Source organism: Salvelinus sp. IW2-2015, linkage group LG19 (assembly GCF_002910315.2).
Source record: "Salvelinus sp. IW2-2015 linkage group LG19, ASM291031v2, whole genome shotgun sequence".
Classification (NCBI taxonomy): domain Eukaryota; kingdom Metazoa; phylum Chordata; class Actinopteri; order Salmoniformes; family Salmonidae; genus Salvelinus; species Salvelinus sp. IW2-2015.
The window spans coordinates 1194753-1204330 of record NC_036859.1 but is presented as its reverse complement, the minus strand read 5'-3'; positions in this window follow the sequence as shown (position 1 = coordinate 1204330).

The following is a 9578-nucleotide window of genomic DNA, read 5'->3' as shown; positions in this document are numbered from 1 at the left end:
TCTGTTTTAGGTCCAAGTTAGCGGATCACCACATTTATTTTAACCTTACTTAATATCCAATCCTTGGAATCCGGGATGAATTTTTACTAGGATTAAATRTCAGGAATTGTGAAAAACTGAGTTTAAATGTATTTGGCTAAGGTGTATGTAAACTTTTGACTTCAACTGTATGACAAAACATAACATATATAACATGTATACAGTCTGACATACCAAGGCTGTCAGCCAGTCAGCATTCAGGGCTCGAACCACCSAGTTTTAATTACATTTATTATCATGTAATCTGTAACTGATTACWTTTTAAAAGTAGTCTGCCCAACCCTGCACACACACACAACGTGTTAAATTAGGTTTAGAGGGCTGGCCTTTTTTCTGTAAGAGGGTCAGRCATCCTTCCCACTTGGATTGAAGTCAGACAGCTTGGAACTGGGACAGACTCCCAGAATGTCACCTTTCCTTTTGGATGGGAGAGTCAATTCTCTAGAATTCAACACCTCTTTTTGGCTAGAATATAGCATGGCATTGCAACATGAGAGGACATATTGCTTKAAGACATTCAATACATTAAACATGTTGGACAAACAGTTCTAGTACAGTTCTTGGACCAACTTCCTCAATCCTCAGCGTAAACGTGTACAGCTACAGTCACATTAACAAGGATGACTATTGCGCCTMCTCCTACCTCAGAAATTGTGTTTTACCAAAGTCAATTCAGGCCAAGTAAAGGCGACAAACACTGTTTAGAAAAATKATATGCATAACCAGGGACGGGCTGGGACCAGAAATTGGCCYGAGCATTTCTAACACGCTRGCCCATTTATTTCATTGAGGTCCTCACACCGGACCACAAATCCCAACCTTTAGACACATTTTGATAATTTTGTGCAACAACAAAAAAACATKAGACAGGCCCACTGGACTTTGGACCCGACCATGTGGCATGTGCCAGAATTGCCATATGGCCAGTCTGTGCATAACTCATTTGAACCAGTGACAGATTTGGCTAGAAGGCCAAAGAAAACACTGCTAAAAGGTCACTGATCTGAATACCAAATAGCAGTTACATAACGTTAGGCTATATACATACCAGAACACAAGCCGCTTTGTTCTATGCACCCGGAAAAACTCCTGAATGCACTCTAACACACTGGCCCTCAAATATATATGTGTGTGTGTGTGTAGGGTCCAACCCTTTTCCCTTACTGTCCAACAGCCACCTTGATAAGATCTGATGTCTTACCYTGAGGCTCACAAGCCACTAGTTATACAGATAAAACAGGAAGCTGTGGTGTTCTCATCATTCAAAACAGTTGTTCCTTCACCACAACATTTGCAGTGGGTTGGTAGAAAACTASACCCTGTAATTGATTAAATTTGAAAAACAAACATTTTAAATGTCAGACTTGTAGTCAGTTTTACTATTTTTTACAATGTTTTTTGTTTGCATACTGTATATTGTAAGATCCTTCCACCCCGTCCAGACATGCCACATGTACGTTCACTCCAAGCTGTGGTTACAGCAGTAGCTCCCACATGTCATTTGMTCTGATCAAGTGTTATGCTAGGCGCTTCAGCGGTTMCGTTCTATGAGCTTGTGTGGCCTACCACTTCGCGGCTGAGCCGCTGTTGCTCCGAGACGTTTCCACTTCACAATAACAGCACTTACAGTTGACWGRGGCAGCTCTAGCAGGGAAGAAATGTGATGMACTGACTTGTTGGAAAGGTAGCATCCTATGACGGTGCCACGTTGAAAGTCACTGAGCTCTTCAGTAAGGCCATTCTACTGCCAATGTTTGTCTATGGAGATTGCATGGCCGTGTTCTCGATTTTATACACCTGTCAGCAACAGGTGTGGCTGAAATAGCCAAATTGACTCATTTGAAGGGGTGTCCACATACTTTATGTATATAAGGTGTAGTAGTAGGTATTCTTAAACTATGGGTGTGTTCCTCTGCCCAGGCATTGCTGACAGATGCCAGATCTTATAACACCTGGATAGGTATGTTAAGTATCAGCCAACCACATCATATGTAATAGCAATCTGGTTCCCGACAGAAAAGTTGATGACGTGGCACGCAACCATCGCTTGATGCATGTAATATATGAGCAGGGGAACGCGACCATAGGCTACATGATCTTTGCTGGGAAGTGAGCAGTCACAGCCTCAACACAGCCTCAACACATCCGAACAACGCTAGCACGACTGTCCAATAGGATCGCGAGCTGTCAGCCTATGCAAATATGATCTATTACATTGACAAGATAGCCGAGTGACCACTCTAACAACGAAAATACGTCATCGATGAGTGAAGGCAAGTGAGGTCAGGTGGGGACCATTCTAGCCAATGAGAGGACAGATACGCGTGTGAACAACAGGAATACTACGTCCATCCACTTATATCCGTACATTTGTAACAGCCTAAATATTATAACACTTCTATTTGATCAAATAAGCCTTACGTAGTTTGACACTCTCTTATAGACCTCCATACAAAAAAGGGCTTATCTCACACRGCCAGAGGAAATCCTCTCGCTTTGCCTCTTCCTCTCTGCCCTATGTAGATTCTGTAGAATCTACATATGATGTAATTTCATGGGGCACTGAATAATACAGAGAGTTGCTGTTCTTTTACTCCGCTCATTACATGGGCCACAATGCAAATCACTGTACATGACATGCGTATTGGCTTATAGTGAAAAAACGATTCTTTGTGCCGATGTAAAATTGGGGTTTCTGTGTCATACGAGCATGTACAAGTAATTTAATGTGACAAGCTGGTGAACTCTGTGGAAAAGTGTACAGTAAGAAGGAATACTTCAGTTTATTACTGAATTCTGCAAATCTTGCTGACATTTGTGACGTTCATGTTGATAGTTCTTGGTAGSAGAAATAATTCAAGAAACATTAGGCCTAAAAACTGAGCCGGAAAATCCAAGATGTAAATTCTTTGATGAACTCCAGGGTGCATTAGTTGAATAATTTGAAAGTTACATACAGTGCCTTCGGAAAGTATTCAGAACCCTTGACTTTTTCCACATTTTGTTATGTTACAGCCTTAATCTAAAATTGATTAAATAGTTTTTTTCCTCATCAATCTACACACAATATCCCATAATGACAAAACAAAAACAGGTTTTTAGAAATTGTTGCTAATTTATATTTWAAAAATGTGCTAATGAAATATAATATTTGCGTACTGTAAGTATTCAAACTCTTTACTTAGTACTTTGTTGAAGCACCTTTGAAAGGGATTACAGCATTGAGTCTTCTTGGGTATGACGCTACAARCTTGGCACACCTGTATTTGGGGAGTTTCTCYCATTCTTCTCTGCAGATCCTCTCAAGCTCTGTCAGGTTGGATGAGGAGCGTTGCGGCACAGCTATTTTCAGGTCTATCCAGAGATGTTCGATCGGGTTCAAGTCCAGGCTCTGGCAGGGCCACTCAAGGACATTCAGAGACTTGTCCCGAAGCCACTCCTGCTKTGTCTTGGCTGTGTGCTTAGGGTCATTGTCCTGTTGGAAGGTGAATCTTCACCCCAGTCTGAGTTCCTGAGCGCTCTGGAGCAGGTTTTCATCAAGGATCTCTCTGTACTTTGCTCCGTTCATCTTAGCTTCGATCCTGACTAGTCTCTCAGTCCTTGCTGCTGAAAAACATCCCCACAGCATGATGCTGCCACTACCATGCTTCACTGTAGGGATTGTGCCAGCTTTACTTTAGACGTGATGCTTTGCATTCAGGCCAAAAAGTTCAATCTTGTTTCTCATGGTCTGAGAGTCTTTAACTAAGTGCCTTTGGGCAAACTTGCTGTTTAAAAAACAAAAGTTTAGAATAAGTAACAACATTTGGAAAAAGTAAAGTGGTCTGAATACTTTCCGAATGCACTGTATATAGTGAAAAGTGAAATCTCAGAAGTCTCCTTTCATTGAATGCTTTGACAAAATACGGAAACAAACCTGAGAAACCTGTACTGTTCACAAAACCGTTAGACAAGCTTTTTAAAAACCTTATTTCGGTATTTCTAAATTAGTCTGACCTTTTCACCTAAGATTTAAAGAGATTTTCATCAACCTTTTCAAAGGTATTGATATTCAAGAAAAGCCTAGCTGTCAGTGAGGTAAACTTAAAAATGCAAAACATTTCTATTTAGGTGGTAGAAAATAACAGGTTGATTAATTTATTGTTAAAATGCATACTTTGTACATAGCCTACCAAAGAGACACATGTTAAAAATGCTATAAAAAAATWGGAAAATACAAATCATTTCACCACAGCCTGCATACAGTTTAATTAAGCCAATATGAAAAGCATATACAATGATTTTCATTCAGTGCCCCATGAAATGACACCATTCATAGATTCTACAGACCCTACTGAATACTCCCTACACCACTTTTACATTGGCACAAAGACTAGTTGTTTCACCATAAGCCCAACATTGTCAACATACCAGTCTGAACATTGTATTTTTTAAATGTGGTCTTAACAATACACATTTAAAAACAATCCCATAAATTCCTTTTTGCAATTGCTTATCAGCGCAATAAAAACCAATGTTTTGAAATGCGGGCATTGCCATTGGAAAGTGACGTCATCGTTAGTGCTGCTAACGTAATAGTAGTGAAGAGATATGTATTTATTATTGATCCCCATTAGTTCCTGCCAAGGCAACAGCTACTCTTCCTGGGGTCCAAAACACATTAAGGCACTTACATATAAAACAAAAATATTAAACAATACATCACAGAACATTATTACACCACTACAGATCTACAATACAAMATGTATAATACTACCACACAACAATATWACAATGTATTCTGTGTGTAGAGTGTGTGTGCTAGCGCTTGTGTGCGTATGCGTGTTTGTACCTTTGTGTGTGTCTCTTCACAGTCCCTGCTGTTCCATAAGGTGTATTTTTATCTGTTTTTTAMATCTGATTCTACTGCTTGCATCAGTTACCTAATATGGAATAGAGTTCCATGTAGTCATGKCTCTATTTAGTACTGTGCGCCTCCCATACTCTGTTCTAGACTTGGGGATTGTGACGAGACCTCTGGTGACATGGGTGTCCGAGCTGTGTGCTTGTAGTTTAAACAGACAGCTCGGTGCATTCAACATGTCAATACCTCTCACAAATACAAGCAGTGATGAAGTCAATCTCTCCTCCACTTTGAGCCATGAGAGATAGACATGCATATCATTAATGTTATCTCCCCGTGTAATTTCAAGGGCCAGCTGTGCTGCCCTGTTCTGAGCCAAATGTAGTTTTCCTAAGTCCTACTTTGTGGCACCTAACCACACAACCGGACARTAGTCAAGGTGCGACAAAACTAGGGCCTGTAGGACCTGCCTTGTTGACAGTGTTGTTAAGAAGGCTGAATTGCGCTTTATTATGGACAGACTTCTCCCCACCTTAACTTCTGTTGTATCAATATGTTTTGATCATGACARTTTACAATCCAGGGTTACTCCAAGCAGCTTAGTCACATCAACTTGCTCAATTTCCGGTCAAAGCCAGTGGCATGTCGTTAGTAAAGATTGAAAAAAAGTAAGGGGCCTATACAGCTTCCCTGGGGAATTCCTGATTCTACCTGGATAATGTTGGAGAGGCTTCCATTAAAGAACACCCTCTGTGGTTAGCAGAGACTGGAATATGTTCCGGGATTCATCCAATGGCATTAAGGAGTATACCACCTCAGTCATCGGCTTCATCAATAAGTGCATTGATGACGTCGTCCCCACAATGACCGTACGAACATATCCCAACCAGAAGCCATGGATTACAGGCAACATCCGCATGGAGCTAAAGGCTAGAGCTGACGCTTTCAAGGAGCGGGACACTAATCCAGACGCTTTTAAGAAATCCCGCTATTCCCTCAGATGGACCATCAAACAAGCAAAGTGTCAATACAGGATTAAGATGGAATCCTACTACACCGGCTCTGACGGTCAGACACCGGCTCTGACGGCTTGAAAACTATTATGGACAACAAAGGGAAACCCAGTCGCAAGCTGCCCAGTGACGAAAGCCTACCAGATGAGCAAAATTATTTTATGCTAGCTTCGAGGTAAGCAACACTTAAGCATGCACAAGGCACCAGCTGTTCTGGATGACTGTGTGATAATGCTCTCGGTAGCCGATGTGAGCAAGACCTTTAAACAGGTCAACATTCACAGCCGCGGGGCCAGATGTATTACCAGTACGTGTACTCAAAGCATGCATGGATGGACCAACTTGCATGTGTTATCACTGAAATKTTCAACCTCTCCCTGACTGAGTCTATAATACCTACATGTTTCAAGCAGACCACCATAATCCCTGTGCCCAAGGAAGCAAAGGTAACCTGCCTAAATTATTAGCGCCCCGCAGCACTAAGGTTGGTGGCCATGAAGTGCTTTGAAAGGCCGGTCATGGCTCACATCAACAGCATCGTCCCAGATACCCTAGACCCACTCCAATTCGCATACCGCCCTAACAGATCCACAGATGACACAATCTCAATCACACTCCACACTGCTCTTTCCCACCTGGTCAAAAGGATCACCTATGTGAGAATGCTGTTTATTGACTACAGCTCAGCGTTCAACACCACAGTGCACACGAAGCTCATCACTAAGCTAAGGACACTGGGACTAAACACCTCCCTCTGCAACTGGATCCTGGACTTCCTGATGGGCCGCCGCCAGGTGGTAAGGGTAGGCAACAACACGTCTGCCACGCAGATCCTCAACACTGGGGCCCTTCAGGGGTGTGTACTTAGTCCCCTCCTGTACTCCCTGTTCACCCATGACTGCATTGCCAAGCACGACACCATCATTAAGTTTGYCAATGACAACAATCAGATAGCCTATAGGGAGGAGGTCAGGGAACTGGCAGTGTGGTGCCAGGACAACAACCTCTCCCTCAATGTGAGCAAGACAAAGGAGCTGATCATGGACTACAGGAAAAGCTTTTTTTCCCAAAATATAATTTAACGTGCTCCACAGCACGTTTCATAGCATAGTTTATTCTTATTTTTATTTAGTTTAGTCACATGATTTCTCAATTTGCAGTACGTTTGCCAACCGGTTGTGCYGCCAGACTTATGTGCCATACCCTTTGCCTCATCCCTCTCAAGCATAATGTTTTTATTGTGAAACTAACAAGAAATAAGACAAAAACCAAAAAACTTGAGCATGCATAACTATTCACCCCCCCAAAGTAAATACTTTGTAGAGMCACCTTTTGCAGCAATTACAGCTGCAAGTCTCTTGGGGTATGTCTCTATAAGCTTGGCACATCTAGCCACTGGTATTTTTGCCCATTCTTCAAGGCAAAACTGCTCCAGCTTCTTCAAGTTGGATGGGTTCCGCTGACTTTTTCCAAATTTTGTTACGTTACAGCCTTATTCTAAAATTGATTAAATCGTTTTTCCCCCTCATCAAGCTACACACAATACCCTATAATGACAAAGCCAAAGACAGGTTTATATACATTTTTGCTAATTTATCAAAAATATATATATATAAGATTTACATAACTATTCAGCCTCTTTACTTAGTACTTTGTTGAAGCACCTTTGGCAGGGAATACAGCATCGAGTCTTCTTGGGTATGATGCTACAAGCTTGGCACACCTGTATTTGKGGAGTTTCTCCCATTCTTCTCTGCAGATCCTCTCAAGCTCTGTCAGGTTGGATGGGATGCGTCGCTCCAYAGGTAWTTTCAGATCKCTCCAKAGKTATTTTCAGRTCTCTCCAGAGATGTTCGATCAGGATCCAGTCCAGGCTCTGGCTGGGMCACTCAAGGACATTTGCTTAGGGTCGTTGTCCTGTTGGAAGGTGAATCTTAGCAACAGTCCAAGTTCCTGAGTGCTCTGGAGCAGGTTTTCATCAAGGATTTCTCTGTACTTTGCTTCGTTCATCTTTCCCTCGATCCCCACAGCATGCTGCCACCACCATGCTTCACTGTAGGGATGGTGCCAGGTTTCCTCCAGACGTGACGCTTTGCATTCAGGCCAAAAAGTTGCATCTTGGTTTCATCAGATAAGAGAATCTTGTTTCTCATCTTTAGGTGCCTTTTGGCAAACTCCAAGCGGGCTGTGATGTGCCTTTTTCTGACAAGTGGCTTCCGCCTGGCCACTCTACCATAAAGGCCTGATTGGTGGAGTGTTACAGAGATGGTTGCACTTCTGGAAGGTTCTCCCATCTCAACAGAGAAACTCTGGAGCTCTGTCAGAGTGACCATCGGGTTCTTGGTCACCTYCCTGACCAAGGCCCTTCTCCCCCCAATTGCTCAGTTTGGCCGGGCTGCCAGCTCTAGGAAGGGTCTTGGTGGTTCCAAACATCTTCCATTTAWGAATAATGGAGGCCACTGCWTTCTTGGGAACCTTCAATGCTGCAGAAATGTTTTGGTACCCTTCCCCAGATCTGTGCYKCAACACAATCCTGTCTCGGGGCTCTACGAACAGTTCCTTCGACTTCATRGCTTAGCTTTTGCTCTGACATTCCCTGTCAACTGTGGGATCTTATATAGACAGGTGTGTGCCTTTCCAAATCATGTCCAATCAATTGAATTTACAACAGGTGGACTCCAATCAAGTTGTATAAACATTTCAAGGATGATCAATGGAAACAGGATGCACCTGAACTCAATTTCGAGTCTAATAGCAAAGGGTCTGAATACTTATGTAAATAAGGGATTTAGTTTTTTCATAAATGTGCTAAAATGTCTAAAAACCCGTTATTGCTTTGTCATTATGGGGTATTGTGTATAACGTAACAAAATGTGGAGAAAGTGAAGKGGTCTGAATACCTTTCAAATACTCTGTAAGTGTGACAAACCGGCAAATTATAAGTCACTATTTCTACTGTATGAACAGCATGACGTGAAATGTAACTGTTAAATTATATGCCATGTCTAAATCTGTYATTATATGGCCATTTCTGAGCTGCTATTTTTTTTTAGCAATAATCAATGCTCTTGTAGCCTACCATATATACTTACACAAAGTCTCCATAAATTCAAAGCTCACTGTCACGGCSTTCTAAATGAGCAGAMCAAGGCGCAGCGTGTACCGGAACAATGACACAATTCGCACAGCGAGTGCGGGGAGCTAGCACAGGACTTACTGGGCTGTGAAGGCGTACTGGAGACTTGGTGCTTAGAGCTGGCACAGATGGTGCCGGGCAGAGAAAGAGCTTTTCAACGYGCCTCACTGCAGCATACTCCTTTCCACAACCTCTCTCCGGTATCTCTCATTACCTTCTTCAATCAACTCCCACACAGGCTCTGGCTCACTCCTCGACTCGACCGGCCACCCCTTGTGCCCCCCCCCAAAAAAATCTTGGGGTTGTCCTTGGGCTTTCTGTGGCCGCGAACCCCGGTGTCGTCGCTGTCCTCCCTTCTCTCCCTGCGTCTGCTTCCACGGAAGGCTTTCGTCTCCAGCCATAATTTTCTCCCATGTTCAGAATGTCTTCTCCTTCTTTCTCTCCTCCCAAGCCCAGGATACTTTCTCCACCTGGGCACGCTGCTTGGTCCTGTTTTGATGGGATATTATGTCACGGTCTTCTAAATGAGCAGACCAAGGCGCAGCGT